The sequence below is a fragment of the Balaenoptera borealis genome (assembly GCF_965194805.1).
Source record: "Balaenoptera borealis genome assembly, chromosome: 9".
Taxonomy (NCBI): Eukaryota; Metazoa; Chordata; class Mammalia; order Artiodactyla; family Balaenopteridae; genus Balaenoptera; species Balaenoptera borealis.
Genome location: NC_138873.1, coordinates 61,595,154 through 61,613,211, shown reverse-complemented (window position 1 = coordinate 61,613,211; position 18,058 = coordinate 61,595,154). Strand labels below are relative to the sequence as shown.

The 18,058-nt window shown below is 37.8% G+C and overlaps 1 protein-coding gene across 1 annotated transcript in view; it reads right to left on the bottom strand.

Moving 5' to 3' along the window:
* GPR63 (G protein-coupled receptor 63) overlaps positions 1 to 17,312 on the bottom strand; it is a 48,780-nt gene extending 31,468 nt beyond the window's left edge. The window contains exon 1 of the mRNA XM_082405273.1: positions 16,466 to 17,312. The gene's annotated coding sequence lies outside the window, so the exon portion shown is untranslated. The remainder of the gene's footprint in view (positions 1 to 16,465) is intronic.
* Between the last annotated feature and the right edge of the window lie 746 nt (positions 17,313 to 18,058).

The window sequence follows — 18,058 nt, the reverse complement described above, 5'->3', positions numbered from 1 at the left end:
TATGCAGAGTTGATGAAATAACCAAAAAACAAAAAGGTTGGGCAGTGACTAAAACAAGGACATTTCAAGGAGTAAAATTATATTTCCACAGTTTAGAGAGGCAAAGTATGCCTAACACGATAAGGAAAATTCTACTATCCCTCATCCTCAGACATTATTTTCATAATGGGACTAAAAATTAAACTGTCTAGATGATTTCTTGAAATCCAAACACTTGGTTAGAGTGTGAATGAAGAATGCTTTAGATTTTAAAAAATTTTATATGCATGCTTTAGAACTCTGAAGTCAGTCTGAAACTGTCTTACCCTTACACCCCTTCAAAATGCAACTGGCAAGGTTGCCATTCAGCATTTATATGATACTTCTAGGAATGACATTAATTCAACTTCATGTGAGGAAGGTAAGACATGTAATTCCCCTTTTACATTTGTGGAGATTTATGAAGCAGATACTTATCCCCAATAAATGTGGTACAGCACAAAGGAGAGTTTGATCCTACATTAGTGATTTAGATGGATATGAGAAAGAAGATAATGACTCAAAAATGGGATTAGACTTGAGGCCATGCTCCTAAATGAAGTATCAATAACTAAAGAAATTTTTCACAGTGAACAAAGGGAACAATCTTCAAGAGCTTCTGGCCCCTATCTCTGCATTATTTTTTAATGCAATCTGCTTCATGGTAACCTGGACTATACCACTTACCAGGTACCAAGAAAGAACACAAAAGAAGAGGAGATACAACCCTTGCCTTCCAAAGTCTTGAAACATTATAAAGATCAATGGAAATGCCAATTATTTTTAAGTTCATTAAGGTAACAATCCTTTATCTTCAGATGTACAAATTCTTATCAATACAAGCAATATTACACAGTTCTTAAATATCAATGAAAAATCATGGAGATTAATAGGTAAATCATAAATGGAAGATGCGAAAGACCAACCCGTGTTTGAAACAATGTTCAGTCTCATTAGAATAAAAAGAAAAAGAAAAACAAAAGATTATTTTTTGCTTGGTCAATTTTCAAAGGTTTATAAAAGATGAAAATAATTCTGGCAAACTAATACTCTATCAACGGAAATGCAATCTTATAATAATTCAACAAGCTTTATCAACAGCCTTAAAAAACATCCCTAGGGATTTCCGTTCCTGGCAAAGAAAGACAAGCTTGTGGCAGACCAATGTGCCAACCAAAAACAACCAAAATAGCCTAAATAATTTTTTTAAACCTCTTTGAAGGCACCTAAGAGCTACCAAAGCAGGGAGAACTTGAGAGGCCAAGGTCTCAGAAAGAAGGAAGTATGTAAAAGTGAGGTAGCTCAGCATTCAAAGATACTTTTCCCCTGGAGGCATGGGCCAATTCTAAAATGCCAGCTCAGAGGTTTTCTCAAAGCAGTTGAGAAGTTGAGAGCCTGAAAACTGGCAGCTGAAAGGCTTAAAAGCAGCTGAGAAGCTTAAAGTTGAGTAAGAGAGGCAGCTGGGAGCCTGAGAAGCTGTGCAGAGCAGAGTCTGTATCAGTCTCAAAGGGCCGGAAGCTGTGTTCAGAGCCATGGAAGGTGGGAAAAACGACTTCTGAAGAACCCCCTGGAACAGGCATGGACAGGAAATTGGAAAGCCCTCCTAACAGCAAACACCAGCTTCTAATTAGCTCAAGTTTAAGTTTCTTTATCTTAATGAAGTCTCCAAACCAAGTTTACTTTTAAGACACCAAAAGCGCTAGCTATAAAGGAAAGACTGAAAAGCTGACCAAAAGGCATCATCATAAGAAAAGGCAACCCAAACAAAAGAAGACACTTGCCAAAGATGAGCAAAAGAATTGAACAAAAACCTCACAAAGGAAGATAACCAAATAGCCACACACACCGAAAAAAGAAAATTTTTTTAATAAAAATAAAGGTGCTGTCCCTCATTACTCACCAGGAAAATGCAAATAAAAACCACAGTAAGACACAAATCCAAAAGAATGGCTAAAATTAAAAAGGGAAAATCAGCAAGTGTTGGTCAGGATGTGGTACAAATGACACTTTCATACACTGCTGCTGGGAGTGGAAATTGTAACTGGCTACGGAAAACAGTTTGCCAGTTACGGTAAATTTGTAGTTATGCCAGCTCTATAACCCAGGAAACCCACCCTTGAGTATACACTGAATAGAAATGCTCACACTTGTGCACCAAAAACCAAGTACAAGTATTTTGCTAGCACTATTAAAAACAGCCAAAACTAGCCACTATTTTGCACTATTAAAAATAGCCAAAAATAGAACAGTAAAAATATCTATAATAGTAGAATTGATAAATAAATGTGATATATTCATAAAATGAAATACTACACAGACATGAAACGGAACAAACCACTGTAACACACCACGTGGATGAATCGCATAAATACAATACTGAGCAAAAGACACAGACATAAAAATGTATATACAATATTATTCCATTTATATAAAATTCAAAAACAGGCAAAATTAATTTATGGTGTTAGTAATTACTGATTAACTTTGGGGAAGAGTAGGAGTAAAGACTGGGAAGGGGCTTCTGGAGGTTCTGGGGGGTTCCTGGTATGCTGGTAACATTCTTGATCTGTGTGGTAGTTATAACACCCATATTCATTTTTTCAAATTTAACTGAGCTTTGCCCTTAGGATTTGTACAACTTCCTGTTGTATGTAATACTTCAAAAAAAACTTTACTGAAAATATAGAGTCATCCCTTGGTATCTGTGGGGGATTGGTTCCCATACCACCCACATGGATACCAAAATCTGAGAATGCTCAAGTCCTTTATATAAAATGGCATAGTATTTGCATATAAGAGATACATATCCTCCCATATGCTTTAAATCACCTCTAGATTACTTATAATACCTAACACTACATAAATGCTATATATAAATAGTTGCTAGTGCATGGCAAATTCAATTTTTGCTTTTTGGAACTTTCTGTAATTTTTTTTCAAATATTTTCAATCTGCAGATGGTTGACTCCGTGGATGAAGAACCCACGGATACGAAAGGCTGACTGTACTACAGGTTTCTAGAACTTTTACTTCTCGGATCCATCCTTTAGAAATATTTTTAAATGTCCTTTAAAATATGTATCTTCCAGACCTTGGGTTAGGCAAAGAATTCATACACATGACACAGTCCATAAAAGAAAAAATTAACAACCTGGACTTCATCAAAATTCAAATTTTTGCACTTTAGATGACATATTTAAGAAAATTAAAAGCCAGGCAACAGACTCAAAGTACTTGCAAAACAGATATCAAATATAAGACCTGTACCCAGAATTTGCATAGAACACTTATAACTTAATAACATTCAAATCAAATCGAAAAATGGACAAAAGATATGAATAGACATTACCGCAAAGAAGATATACAAATGCTTAATAAGCACATGAAAAGTTGTTCAACATCATTGCCATTAGGAAAATGCATATTAAAATCACAATAAGATATTTCACACCCACTGGAATGGCTATAATAAATAAGACAGATAATAACAAATGTTGGTGAGGATATAGAGAAATAGGAACCCTCATATATTGCTGGTGGGAATATAAAATGGTAGAACCACCCTGGAAAACAGTTTGGCAGTTTCTCAAATAGTGAAAAATAAGTCTCCTACAGAGCTTGGCAATTCCACTTTTAGGTACTGACCCAAGAGAAACAAAAATGTATGTCCACACAAAGACTTGCACATGAATGTTCATAGCATCATTATTCTTTATAGGACAAAGCTGGAAACAACCTAAATGTCCCTCAACTGGTGAATGGATAGAAAAAAATTATTACAGGCATACCTCGGAGATATCATGGGTTTGGTTTCAGACCACTACAATAAATTTTAGCGAGTATCACAGTAAAGAGAGTCACACAAACATTTTTGTTTCCCAGTGCATACAAAACTTATGTTTACACTACACTGTAGTCTATTAAGTGAGCAAGAGCATTATGTCTAAAGAACAATGTGCATACATTAACTAAAAAATACTTTATTGCTAAAAAATACTAACCATCATCTGACAATTCAGGGTTGCCACAAAACTTCAATTTGTAAAAAACGGTAAAAAAGAAATATTTGCGAAGCTCAATAGAGTGAAGTGCAATAAAACAAGGCGTGCCTGTATATCCTTACAATGAAATACTGTTCAGCAATAAAAAGTAATAATGTACTGATCCATGCTACATCATGGATGAACCTCAAACTATTATGGTAGACAAAAGAAATCAGTCATAAGAAACCACGTATTATGTAATTCCACTTGAATGAAATGTTCAGAAAAGGCAATCAAAGAGACAGAAAGTAGATCAATGACTGCCTGGGACTAGGGATGAGATGAAGAATTAACTATAAATGGGCATAAGTGATCTTACTGGAGGGGGCTTCATTGTGCTTCTCAGATCTTGCACTTTTTACAAATTGAAGATTTGTGGCAACTCTGCATCTAGCAAGTCTATTGGCACCATTTTTCCAACAGTATTTGCTCACTTCATGTCTCTGTGTCACATTTTGGTAATTTTCACAATATTTCAAACTTTTTTATTATTGTATTTTATATAATTATATTATATATTTTTATATATGTTATATTTGTTGTGGTGATCTATGATCAGTGATCTTTAATGATACTACTATGACTCGCTGAAGGCTCAGATGATGGTTAGCATATTTTAGCAAAAAGTATTTTTTAATTAAGTTATGTACATTGTTTTTTTAGACTGTTATTGCACACTTAATAGACTACAGTATAGTGTAAACTTTTATATGCACTGGGAAACCAAAAATTCCATGACTCAATTTATTGTAATATTCACTTAATTGCAGCGGTCTAGAACCAAACCTGCAATATCTCTGAGGCATGCCTATACATTTTGATTTTGAAGTTATAGTTTATTTTGTATTCTCTTTTATTTTTTTTTTGATGGGATAAGGGTGAGAGAAAGTAGGTCATAGGGAATAAGAGGTAAAATAAAATAAATAAATGAAGACTAAAAGCAGGAAGTTTTCACTGCAAGAATAAATAAAGTTTTACTAAATGCATGTGGCCCTAAAAAAGTCTTCTAAAACCAAATTGTTGACAAATAATTTTAAATTCAAAAAACTGTTTCTTGAAACCTCACTAGCTGAAGGACTCTCTACTAAAACCTGCCATAAAACAAAGTTCATGAATAAAAATAATTATTTCCTTTAACATAAACTTATTTCCATTTCTATTATTTCCAAATTTTAATATTCAATTAAGTTTGCTGTGTAGCCAACAATGGGGAAGGATTGCTCTAAGTAAAAAGGGTTACATAATTGTCATTCTAAATTCAAAGTACTGCATATCACCTCCCAACACCTACCATGCTCCCTCCGCACCAAAAAATCATGCCTTAGCAAAGAAAAATTTTAAAGAAAATCTGGAATATTCATTTTGAACCTTTAGAAATGAAAAATAAATAAATAAAGTTGATAAAATGGCTGTATTCTGAACACCAAAGAACAATTCTTCATCACGCACCACAAAACCACAAAGGAGAAGGAATTTGGGGTGAGGCTGTGATGTTTGTTTGTTGCTGGGTTCCCCACTGGTAGTGCCCCAATGATGCTGCCATTCAGTAAGATGCCTGCTGCTAGTCTCTGGTTCTCTGCTCAAAAATCAAAGTGTCAGTAAGACTTTGCAAGTTCACGAAGTGCTGATTCAACTGACATATGGGTGGTAAGACCAAGGAACTATAGGGAATTCACTCACCCAATGTCATTTGTACACATAATAGTCGGAATTTCAATTCTTAGCTTTCCTCTTACACAAAAAAGGCGGAAAGAACACTATATACTGCTGTATACTCATCACTGTTTATACTTATGTGGAGTTCTTCCAGTTTTGTAATACTTCATTCATGCTTGGTTCTCATTTGATTTCTCCTAGCAGATGCGGCCTATGAAAGTGATACCAGAAAGAGGTGCATGAGTGTGCGTACATGTGGGAGGACTCAATATAGATTCTATAATGGCAAGAACCATTGCACTGGAATGGCCCAAATATAGAGTTTGTCTAATGGCTGATGAAACAAACATGAAAATTCTTCTTATATGTGGAATATTTATTATGCTGGAATTGAATAGAATAAGCATTTAAAGTAGATTCTGGGAGGGACAGCATTCAGTAAAATGATCACTCCAAGTCTCAAGTTAATATTAGGCAAATAGAAAATTCCCTTTGTACAAGGGCCGCAAACTAAATGGATGCTATGTTATGTAATGAGGCTTTTCATAGGAGTCTTCCCTGCCTATCCACTAAAAAAAAAATTATCTGAAGGATCTTTTCCTGAAACTTTATTCCAACCTAGAATCTAGATATGAGCAAAGACCTTACCAGAATAAAATTCTATTATGCGAGCCTCGGAGATCATTTCTATTCTGGTGATTCCTTACACAAGATGAGAAAAATTAGTAGGACAAAAAGATTTTAAAACTCAGAATGCAAAAGAAAAATTATTTCATAAAAAGAGCACAGAAAATATTAAAAGCTTAGCTTTACGACTTGATGAATGAAATAATTACCCAAAGGTAATCAAGTTCATTACTTCAGTCTGTTTTTGTATTTGACTTCACTTTACCACTGTATCTAAGTTTTTATAGCTAATCCATAGTAACTGAGTACTAAGAAATACAAATGCTGAGGTTCTCAAACTCTTTGCATTTTAACTGATCATTACAACCAAGGCTGCATCCACATATCTATACTACATAGGGTTAAAGGAAAAAAATTGAGCATAACAAAGAGAAAAACTAAACACTTCTTAAATGTTTACCAAGATGTAACCATTTGAAATAAACATGGAATAATTACTCCTTTTCAAAAGTGAACTACCCAGAAGAATCCTGCAGTCTGCCATCTTTAACTTGCTTTGGAAATTATAAATAAGGGCAATGCAGACCAAAGGTGGCTTTTTAACTTTCCCTACTACCGTTTAAAGGCAAAACCCAGAAATCTGAAGCAATAGAAAAATAAATGTAACTGGCAGTGTCTTTCAAGCTTGCAAATATAACCAGATGTAATTGAATAATTTAAAATAAGATGCCTACACTAACTTCCTAAAGAACAAAATATAAAACGAAATATTAAATGACTGTAAACAAGATGAAGTTTAGGCCTTAGGAAAGTACTGATACCAATATACTATACAGAAATTCAAAATGTATCGGTAGAGGAAAATGATAAATTATAAAATTGGAGTTAAAAGAAAAAAAGAAAAGTAAGCATTTTTCAATCTTAGCTTGACACATTACTGTCTGCTTTTTTAGAAGACCCCGACAGCAACCAGGACTTCAAAGGGCTAATTTGCTACGTGAAAAGTGAACAAGAAATAAACTCCTCCATGCCAAAAGAGACAGCAAAGAAAACTGCGAGTCTTGAATCTAGTGCTAGACAGATGAGGGAAAATAATCTCCCCAAGGAATTCGTATCCACAAACTAGCCCTGAGATTAAAAAAACAAACAAACAAATCCTCAAGCAGAAATCTCATTTAAATGTACCTGAGCCAATAGTGTCCAAGCTAATAGTAGAATCAAAATATATTTCCCCTCTGGAGGAACTTACCTTCAACCTAGGCCTGAAAAAATTACCACCAATAAAGTTCTAGGGAAAGTGAGCAGCTCATAGTCAAAAATAACAAAACCTTAAAATGATAAAGGCAACAGGAGCAATCAAGAGCAGCCACCTTCTCACTGTGTCCTCACTTGGCCTTTCCTCTGTGCATAGGTAAAAGGAACAAAGACATCTCTGGTGTCTCTTCCTCTTCTTATATGGACACCAGTCTTATTAGATTAGGGCCTCACACATATGACATCATTTAACCTTAATTACATCCTTATAAACTTCATCTCCAAATACAATCACATTAGGGGGTAGGGCTTCAACATATGAATCTGGAGGAACACAATTCAGTCTATGGCAGAAGGCAAAGATACTGATTAAACTAGATTAAGATGAGTATGCATAGTAAAACTGTCTGGGTATCCACTAAAAGAATAGATATGGAGCTTATAGCCAGTGCCCTAACCCTCAAAATAAAAAGAATAGTAAAAGGGGGTGGGAGAGAACCAACCTATTCAAAACAAGGCAACAAAGGAGAGCAGAAAGAGATAGAGCAGAACAGAAAATCCATCATAATGTGATAATAAACCCAAATATATCAGTCTTCATTCTACACATAAAAAGACTAAACTCTCCAGTTGAAAGCAAAGATCTAGCTATATGCTATTTACAAAAGACATCTAAAAACATAAGAACATAAATCCAACCTGAAAGTCAAAGAGTAGAGAAAGATATATCAAGCCAATCAAAATCTATAGGGAACCCTAAATTGTTTTATTAATATCAATGAAAAACTTAAGTCAAACAGCACGATTAGAGACTTAGAAGGTCATTACATATGAAAAAAGGTTTAATTTACCATAAGAATATTTTAAAATCTAATTGTAAAGGCACTTAATAACAAATCTCAAAGTATTCAAAGCAGAAGGTGAATTATGGAGATGAAATTGATAACGCCATTGTTACAATTTCTCAGTAACTGAATAATCAAGCAGACAAAATCATTAATAAGGAGTAAGAAGATTTAAACAGCACAATTAAAATTTTCATCTTATGGATACACATTGAACACTGCACCCAGAAACTGGAGAATATACATGATTTTCAAGCTACACATGGGACATTTATTAAAAAGGGAACATTTGCCCTAGCCCATGAAGATAACCTCAAAGAGCATCAGAAGACTGGTATGATAGAGACCACATACTGGGACCATATTACAAGTAGGTTGGAAATCAGCAACAGCAACAACAAACTATGTTAGCAATTAGAAAACAACATTCTCAAGATGGATCTTGCATCTATGAATCAAAGAAGCCATAGCAAATATTTAGAACTGTATGATAACAAAAGCACTACATAAAAATTCTGATAAGCAACTAATGTGATGATTCAAGGGCAACTCCTTGTCCTCTGATGAGGCAAGTTCACAATTAATGAGCTAAGCACCCAACTTAAGAAATTAGAATAATGGCAGAATAAACCTAAAAACATGGGAGAAAGAAAATAAAAGAGCAAAAAATGAAGGATTTAGGGAAAAAAACATGTAATAGTGATGATCAGCAGGTTCTTTGAAAAGATATATCTCAAGATTGAAGAAGGAGAGGGACTTCCGTAGTGGTCCAGTGGTTAAGACTCCACGCTTCCACTTCAGGGGGCAAGGGTTTGATCCCTGGTCGGGGAACTAAGATCCCACATGCCCGGTGGCGTGGCCAAAAAATAAAAAAAATTAAAAAAAAAAGATTGAAGGAGAGACAGAGAGTGAAAGAGCAATAGACAGAGACAGACAGACAGAAATCAGCAGCATCAGGAGTAAAAAAGAAATGGGACATATCACAGATGTGGCAGTGATTAAACAGATAAAAGGATATCACGGAAAACTTTATACTTATACTTTATGCTTTTGAAAACCTAGTTACAATGACAAATGCCCCTTAAGAGTGAAATGAATAAATTATAGAATTCATACAATAAAACACTAAACAGAAACAAAAACAAATTACAGCTATGAACATTGATTAATTTCAAAAACATAACAGTGAACAAATGAAGCAAACATAAAAGTATATAATACATATATCATAATTCCCTTTATGTAAAGTCCTAAAATAACCAAAACTAAAGAATATGTTGCTTTAGAGATAAAGCAAGGGTTGCCTTTAGGTGGGGAATGGGTAAACTGAGGGATTCTAGGTATATCATACTTTTTAACTTTGGCAGTAGGTGCAAAGGTATTCTATTTTTTTAACTTACAAATATGTTTTATGCACCTTTATATGTACAAGGTACTTCACAACAAATATTCTTTTAAAAATATGTAGTAAAATCAGTTTCAAAAGCATTTTCTAAACCTCTCCATGTAAACAATGAACATCCACACAATCTCATGAAAAAATGTACCCGTTCAATCTTTACATGCCTGTTAAATTCCATGCCAAAATACAAAGATATGATTCCTGTTGTTTGAGATATTAAAGAAGGACATTATACTCATCTAAACAAAAAATTCATTCTGAAGTGCTAGAACAGGAAAGTACCAGGTACAAAGGGAACAGAGAAGCTCAGCCTGACTAGAAAAAGGAGGAAAGGACATGGTCTCCACACAGTGGAGAAGACACTGTCTGAAAAAAGAATAGCTGGCCCAGAAAATATGTTTGTGTGTGTGTGTGTGTGTGTGTGTGTGTGTGTGCGCGCGCGCTTACTTTCTGTTTCCTTTTTACAGCCAGCACCAAATTCTAAAAATGAAAAATGTACATGAAAATACAAATGCCATTCTGCAGTCATTAGGGTCATGTCTGACAGCTAAAGACAATGTCAGTCATAAAAATGAAGGAGAAAATTTCTCTCTACATTAAACTATCAATCCATAAGTTTTCATACATGTCCTTTTCCTGGTGTTTGCCCATTTTATACCCCTAGATTTGTTCCCGGGAGTGACTATGTTTGTGTGGTAGCCAGAGGGATACTTATCTGATTTTAAAACCTAACTTCTGGCTATGATGAAGTTTTGTATTATCGACAGAGAGTAACAAAGATAGAGATAAATATATAAAATATAGACATAGAGATACAGAGATAAACACACAGAGGACATTAAGAGTCCAGGTGTTGGCAGCAAAGGGCAGAAAATAGAATCTTTAAATCTTAGAGATGACTATACATAAGGAAACAATATTTATTTACTCTACCACACAGCAATTATGTATGTATCAGTAAATGTGGCCAGGAGGTCAGATGGTAATATAGTAAGGAGACCGAAGTGAAAAAGAGAGAACTCTCAGGGCACACTATCAACTGCTATTCCTGTTTAGGTGGTAACAGCATTTACAGCTATAACTGGGCCCTAACGGATGTTCTGGTGTTGAGGCTGGACCTTATAGATAAGTCTTTGTAAATATCTAGGGTTATTTCATTTGGATAAAGCCCTAGTCACTCAGGTCAGGGTTCAAATGCTATCTGACTTGAGTCTTTCATATTACACTGAACAAAAAAAACTGCAGAAGGTAACCAAGGAAAGCTATGATTAACTCTGCAGATTTATATTGGGACTAATAAAATGCCTTGAGGTCAATAAAAAACATCATTGCCTTTTATCCCTACCCCAAAATTCTACTTCCAGGGTTTTACTCAAAGGAAATAACCACAGATATGTACAAAAGCTGAGCTTTAAGATATTTACGCTATATAGTAGCAATTTTAAAAAAAGAAAACCGGGCTACCCTGGTGGCGCAGTGGTTGGGAGTCTGCCTGCCAATGCAGGGGACACGGGTTCGAGCCCTGGTCTGGGAAGATCCCACATGCCGCGGAGCAACTAGGCCCGTGAGCCACAATTACTGAGCCTGCGCGTCTGGAGCCTGTGCTCCGCAACAAGAGAGGACTCGATAGTGAGAGGCCCGCGCACCGCGATGAAGGGTGGCTCCCGCTCGCCGCAACTGGAGAAAGCCCTCGCACAGAAACGAAGACCCAGCACAGTCATAAATAAATAAATAATTAATTAATTAAAAAAACAAAAAAAGAAAGAAAACCTGTCTGATATTATGGCATCTCCCCAATGAAATATGATACATCCACAGAACAAAATACTATTTAGTATTCAAAATATGTTACAGAAGATCACTCTATGATATGGAATGTGGTTCATCTTTGTATGAAAATTTAAAAGAAAAACATATAGTAAGTAAAGTATCACTTTTAGAAAATGAAATATAGTATTTTTCTATATGTATATAAAAATATATATCAAAATGTTAATAGGCATAACTCTCCTTTTCCTTTTTTTTTTTTTTTTGTTTTTTAGCTTGTCTGGATTTTCTAAATTTTCCATGCGTATGAATAAAGAATAAAGATTTGAAACCTCACAATAGCAACTGTACATGAAATAGAGGCACAAAAATGAGAAGTGACCAACATCACTGCACCTTTAAGTAGAAGCAAATTCAACCAAGGCCTATTAAGGAAGATGGAGGAATCTTAAATTCAAAACTCATAATGTATCATTAAATAACTCAATAATTCAAAATAAGGGGAACACATTTGAAAAGTACTGCTGGGAACAAGCTCAAAGGCTTAAAGAACAGACTTTCTGCTAGTGCTGAACAGTGTGAAACTTTAGAAGTGCAAGGTTAATCAAAAATGGAGCAGGAAGACACTATACACTTCATATATAGCATGGAGGAAACGGAAAAAATAAGCTACAATGATGAAAAGTGGATTTTATAGAAGTACACACTTAGGCAAACATTTTTCCCTCTGGAAGGCAATAGATGCTATGCTTGGAATTAGCCCCTTTCCATTCCAACTCCCTTTGAATCTGTATCTTCCCAGGACCAACTTACATCAGCAGCAGACACCCTCAGCCAGAAACCATAACCAACACCTGGCACAAACGTTCACTGATTCTTAGGTAACTTTGAGCTGAAACCCTTATTTTGATTGAAACTTCAAGCATCTTTAAATGCCTGCAAATGTTCTTTCTCTAAAATTACCTATGCATTTGTTTTTGTTTAAAAAAAGACAGGAAGAGATGAAGGCACCTTCCTTTGGAAGGTAAGAGCTACAATAAAGAATCATGTCCCTTCTGCACTCCCTTCCCAAGGCAAATCCTTAGAAATTTTCACATAAAAAAATTTGCCTAAAATATTTTTAAATGCTTTAATGATATAGATTGGGCTTCGTCAATTGATAGAAAAGAAGTTAACCAAGAAACTTTGGTCAAAAACCCCAAAGGTACATAAAGCTTATGACTACAATGACACATAAGGGTTTCAACTTAAAATTATTTAAGAATCAGTTAACATATTTGCTAGGTGATTGGTACAGTGTCTGGCTGGGGATGTTTTTTAATCAAAGTTGGGCCTGGGAGGATTATCACTCAAAGGAAATACTATTAATAATAGTGTTATTATTAATTTCAAGAGATGACCACTAGATTACCCTACTAACTGCAAATATACACTCTTTTGCCCATGACCTGAAAGCTGTGTTAAAATCCAACATTCTCAACTCTTCATTACATTTTTAATGAATATGAATGAGCTTTCCAGTATATTAAGCTAGTTTCATGCTTGAGTTTTCTGAATCTTCTGACATACAGAAATGTGAACAAATTACTTTTTCCAATCCTGTCCACATTTACTGGCACAGAGGCTAAAAGGCACTACATCCTATGTGTCAAACTCAAAGAGTGAAACAGCTTGCTGTCAGCTTCAAAAACCATTTTTTACAAGCATGGCACACTGCCTCAAGCCAACTAAACACTAAAGCATGCCCACACTGCAAATTATTTGGAATGTTCTCCATGTTTTGTGGTTGCAAAAGTACCTATTTGTGGATCATCCAGTTCAAATCAGGGCCACATCTGACCTTAAACAGAAAATTCCCAGGAAACTGAAACTACAATTGACCAAGATCCCATCAGTTCTGAAAGTCTGTGATCTCATGTTCATAGTCAAACATTTCAAATGTTATTTTTTTTAAGCTGAAGAGACACAACATAAACTCTGTGAAACATGGTACTGTCTGTTTCAAGTAAACACTAAGAACTCACCCTAAATATACACATCATAGTAGCAAAAAAAAAAAAAGGAAAAGGAAAAAATTGCCATATGCAATAAAGTAAAGGGCATTTGTAGCAAATATAAACACATTTCTGGTAAATGTCTAGCAAATGAAAAAAAGTCTAAAAAATCATTTCATTTCTAACTTTCATACATATGCTAAAATGCAGCAGCTTCAGCTGTGGAACATGATAAGAAATATTCCAAAGCTTTGCCTATAGTGACTGGAGCACTGTATCATAGGTATTATTTTCCCAAGTATAAATGAGTATCTCTCTCAAATCAAATACTCAAGACATCATTTCACAAATTGGAGTACCAAAACTTACCCAAGGCTTGCCTCCCATGCCTTTGATGTCTACTTTCTAAGACCCAGACCTACGGGGAATGCCCTGAAGGTAATTACTGAAGTGTTAAAAGAATAAAACACTATATTAACAAGCTAAATTTTACCAGGGATTCTTCTACTGGAGGTAAATTACTGAAGCTTAAGAAATGCCTGATTCAATCATCCATTGGTGTGATAATTCAGTCCATTTAAAAAATATGCAGTTAGGATCATTGGCATATGGCTCCCTGGTCCAAGCCTTGTGTGAGAACAAGAACATGCTGGAAAACACAGTTTTTTTTTAACTTAACTGATAGTGATGAAATTGCTGAAGAAATGACAAGCTGTAGCAAGAAATGTTTTTAGCTTTTGATCTTTCAGACGTGCTCTTCTTAGTGCAGGAGTATTACTGAGTCCCTGAACAGTTTTCCCTTTTATAGATATATAGAGATGCATAAATATACGTATATCCGTATCTATGAATAGATATGGATTTTGTGACATATATATTTGTGACATGTATATGTGATATACATATGAATATATATCTTTAGTTTCAAAAAGGATTACTCACAAAACAATCATCTCAATCAAATAAATCACATACCAAATCTCAAGGTACTCATATTAATCCACACAGTTTTAGGAAATAAGTCACATCCACTTTAGAACCCCAAATTCTTACTGAATGCAGTACTTTCTGGCCTAGAGTCCAGCAAACTTAAGATAAAATAGTAACTGCAGTCAGGGTTTTAAGTATGCGACTTTTTCGAAGCAAATTTTTTTCCAAAAATGCTCAGTTTGCTACAAATTTTCAGAAAATGTTTGAGATGGAGAGTTCTTTTTTTAAAGTTTCAATTCTGGTATATTTGACAACAGAGTGACAAAACCATGCTCAGAGATGAAAACCTATATCCCAAACAAAATGTTATCATATTCATGTTTATTCTGGAATGATTTTCTTTCAAAACTTCCCCACTGCACATAAGTTGTCTCCTACCATATTCCCCGTCTATTTTGGTAATATATCTTTCCACACACAAACTATATGTAAAGCATATACTTGAGAATTTAAATACTTCATGACACTCTTTTCTTTAAACAAGCCCCCACATTCTATTTTTATTTTTCAAAATAATCTGGATGATATAATCAATTACATCACTACAATTCTGGCTATGCAACACTTCACAGAATATAGGGACTTGCCATCAGCGCCTCTAATTTGTCCCTGACATCAGATGTATACAATGTGAGTGAAGAAGACAGAAACAAGAACAGTCAGTTGTGGTAGAGACCTGGGGGTGTGAGAAAATGGGCTTCCTTCACCCACAGGATACATGAAAAAAGAAAACTTAGCCACTTGGGCAATAAATGTACTTATATATTAGGTTTCATCAAATAATTACACCTACTACATACCACATCCAAGAGTAAAACTGTGTGAAGCAATGTCGCATTATGCAAGAAACATCAGGTTTTATTTATGATTCTTAGAAATACTACTCCTAAAATTAACGGGAGCCTTCTTAATCTAAGATATAATGAAAACCAATAAACAAAGAGAAAAATCTTTAAAAAACATGATTGAAATTTTTTAAAAACATGACTGAAACCTCATCTTACTTCACTGAAAAAAAAAAAAAAAAAACCCTGCAGCCTACTACAGGGATCTCTGCCTTTCATAAGTGTTAAGACCAAGACTAAATATTTCATGGGGACTAAACAATCACTTGGAATACTTAGGTCAGCCCCGGGGGGTAAATTTCACAAAAATGCATTGTTGGGTTTTGTTGTAGTGGTGGTTGGTTGGTTTGCTTTAGCATCCGAATCCTCCAAGATATTTTTTTTCTTTAAAAAAAAAAAAATGTTTCCCAAAAGGGGAGGAGGAGGGCGGACGAAAATCAGTGCAACGCTGAAAACCGACCAAGGCTGAAAGAGCCACAGCGCGGAAAGCTCACCCACAAGTAAAAGGCAACATCTCAGGACCGGTGGAGCTCGAAGGAGCCCTCGGACTTGGGCAAACGAGGTGAATTTCACCTCTGAAGAGTGAGGAGCCCACAGTGTAAAAGTTCAGGAAGATTCCATCCCCTGCCTCTCACTCCCAGCGCTTAGCATCTCGAGGGGAGAGCCCGGCAGAGAGAAACCCGGCACCGGGGGCCGGCCAGCAGCGGAGCGGTTTCCTCGAAGGCCTCACCGCTCGGGCGGGCAGGGGACGGGGCAGGGGGCGTCGGGAGGCGAGGCGAGGCGGGACCCGGGGACACCGAGTCCCGGCCGGGCCCCACCGTGTGGCGCTGGCTGCCGAAATCCCTCTAGTCCAGCTGCAAAAACCTTCCCGAAAACCCCGAGCTTCTCCGGCACAACTTCGGTCTCACCAGCCTCGTCCCCCGCCACACACTCCGCCCAACCGCACACCCTTCCCACCGCGACGAATCAAAGCGCTCCCCGCGGGCGGCTACCTGTCCCTGGGGCCGGGGACCCCAAGTCTCACCTCATACAAAGGGCTGCGCGCGGGCGCCTGCTGGAGAGCCCGGGGATCATGGCCCCAGCCAGTCCCTCCCGGAACTTTCCTGACATAGCACTTCTCTCCTCTGCTGCAGAAAACGACGCTTCGAGGCAGAGGAGGAGGAAGAGGAGGCGGGGATGGCTGTGGCGATCCAGGCGGCGGCGGCGGCGGCGACGGGAGCTGGAGCAGAAAGTGAGGAGCATCGCGGCCGAGCACCGCCGCCTCGCGATCTGCCGAGGGGTTCCCGCCCCCAGGGTAACCGAGCTCCCTCTTAAAGGCGCCGCGTTTTAGGACGGGCGGCGAGGGGGGAGGAAGCAAGAAAATAAGGAGGGAGCCTGCAGACAAGGAGAGATTCCAGGGGCCAGAACCCGGGCTGCCCCAGCTCTCCGCCGGGTCAGGTCGCCCCTCGGCCTGGGCCAAAACAGGGCAAGTGCTGGGACCCGGCACCGGCGGGCCGCCCTCGCCGTTGGCTTGCGCCCACGACGGTGTTGGAACTTCGCCCCTTCTCCTAACCGCCCCCATCCCCCTTAGGGGCTTGTCTTCCCGCCTCCACAGAGGCACCGCCCACACCTACGCCCCCGAAGCCCGTGTGCGCCGCTGGAGACTGCCCAGTGGAATTGCGTTTTCTCCCGTGTTTCCTGCTTTTTCTTCCTGTCTCCAACACAGTGTTGAGAGTCCCCCCCCACCCCCAGGAGTGCAGGAGACCGAAAAAACTAAAGACCAGCTGGGGCCCCTAGACTGACCCCTGATGGTGTCACTGGTGTGTCAGGGGAGACTTGCCAAATGCCCTGCTTTACCATGTGCTCTGTTCTCTTCCAATGGCCAGGTGGCCTCCAACTGGACGTTTTGAACTATTGACTTTCATCAGCAAAGACTGGCTGTGAAGATCACCAAACTGAATTCAGGAAGGCCCTTCAGAAAAGATACCAACCTTAAGATCAAAATGATACTGGGAAATACTGCTTTCAAGTGACAAGTGATACTGTTTTTCCAGCTATCATCAACATTTGTGATCACTGCACAGCGGGATATGCCCAGTGTGGCGATGCCCAGAGACACAGCATCAGCAGCTGTCAACACCCTAGGAAGAGACCACAGTAACAGTGGGTGTGGGTGTGGGCTTGTTTTTCTACCTCTTGACTCCAGCTCTTGCTTCTTCTTAGTACTGTGGGACCTCAGCACAGTCTTTGTGTCATTTGTACCCTGCCCCGTGTCCTCTGGCTGAGGTGGAGGTGGACAGGCAATTGAAGATTAAAATCCAGCCTGGGCCTCAAAGAATGGGAGTGCTGGGCAGGTGGGGACTCTGAGGGAGAGGTATTTTGTAATACACACAAAGGCAGTCACATCACTTCCCTAAGACTGGACCTCATTTTTTTCCTCTCCTGCCGCTTGCTGTTGTGAAACAAGCACATGTTAACTTTTGGAGGAAGACACCTGGAAGACCATGCACAGAAGGTTGGAGAAACCTTTCTTACCAGATGGAGAGGAAACGAACGTTGGGCTCTGTAAAAACAGGAGACATGGCCCTGTCTAAGCAAAGGATAAGATGAGAGAGGAGGTTAGCAGCGAGCAAGAGTG